Genomic DNA, 1,571 nt, shown 5'->3' on the forward strand with positions numbered 1-1,571 from the left:
GCTACTTTGGAGGCTGAAGCAAAAGGATCACTTGAGCCTTAAGAGTTTGAGGTTGCTATGAGCTATGAGGCCATGACACTCCACCAAGGGTGACAAAGTGAGACTCTGCCTCAAAAATAAATAAATAAATAAGCAGCAATAACAGAGAAGTTTAACAAAATTATGTTACGTAGTACCTCCCTAGGATTATTATGCAGTAATTAACAATTTTATGTTTTAATTACATACAAAATGTGAAGGAATCAGAATACCAAATTATATATACAATACGATCTCAACTATGCAAAATAAATACAAAGAAAAAGACTGAAGAGAAATTTATTAAAATGCTAACTGTGATTACTTCTAAGTAGCAAAACTGTAACTTTTCTCTTAATTTTTCCAAATTTTCTATACTCCTTATAGCATCTTTCTCTTTTTTAGCAATTAAAATGTATTTAGTGTCAGCATAAATTCAAAATTAAAGATCTTTAGATCCTTTGCGTTAACCAAGAGGTATCTGGGGCAAATTATTCTGGTCCTCCTGTTGTGCAATTAATCAAGCTCTTCCCCATCTAAGCTGCATTCCCCAAACTAGGACATACAAATATAAGGAGCTACATACCCTTAAGTTAAAGGATCAGCTACCACACACCTAACAGTTGCTAATCCAGGGATGAGTACCTCTGGGATTGACCACTATATTAGATGCTGTAGACCCCATATCATCCTGTGACTTTTCTGGATAATAATGATTGCAAATATGGCTCCAGGGCCACATAAACATGATTGTCATTGAGTTATATAGATCTAGAACTTCTCCTGCCCTCTCTTAAATATCATTTTTTAAATCTGGTCTAAAAATACAAATCTAGGCCTTCGTATAGTCCCCTATCTGCTTAATTGCCATCTTACATGGCCTTTTTCCTCTCTGGTTATTTTATTTACATGTTAGTGATTGATTCATCAGCTTATTTCCCAACCCCCATCTGGCACCTTACTGTATCAAGACTCAAAATTACTCTTTACTTATTCCTTATTCCATCTATGCACTTTCTAATTGCTCACAAGTTGAGATAGTTGCATTCATCATACATGCATACACTTCTTCATAGTTTGATTTTTATACCCCACTTCACTCTCAAAGGTACTTCAGATAACCTACAATGAAAATGTGGAACAAAAATTAATGGTAAAATAAAAATAAAGATGTGCCAAAGAATGTTAAGAAAGACTAGAAGTAAAAAATAGGAACAGACACAGAGGACACAACCATTAAAGGTTACGGAGGCTGGCTCAGCACCTGTGGCTCAAGTGGCTAAGGCACCAGCCACATACACCTGAGGTGGCGGGTTCGAATCCAGCCCAGACCCGCCAAACAACAATGATGGCTGCAACCAAAAAATAGCCGGGCGTTGTTGCGGGTGCCTGTGGTCCCAGCTACTTGGGAGGCTGGGGCAGGAGACTCGCTTGAGCCCAGGAGTTGGAGGTTGCTGTGAGCTGTTATGCCATAGCACTCTACCCAGGGGAATAGCTTGAGGCTCTGTCTCAAAAAAAAAAAAAAAAAAAAAAGAAAGAAAAAGAAAAAAGAA

At 37.7% G+C, this 1,571-nt stretch overlaps 1 protein-coding gene across 3 annotated transcripts in view; it reads right to left on the minus strand.

The window, feature by feature from the left end:
• Positions 1-1,571, minus strand: part of SMARCA1 (SWI/SNF related, matrix associated, actin dependent regulator of chromatin, subfamily a, member 1) — an 89,646-nt gene that overhangs the window by 77,263 nt on the left and 10,812 nt on the right. The window lies entirely within an intron of this gene.

This window comes from Otolemur garnettii, unplaced genomic scaffold (assembly GCF_000181295.1).
Source record: "Otolemur garnettii isolate 467f Iridium unplaced genomic scaffold, OtoGar3 scaffold00109, whole genome shotgun sequence".
NCBI lineage: Eukaryota > Metazoa > Chordata > Mammalia > Primates > Galagidae > Otolemur > Otolemur garnettii.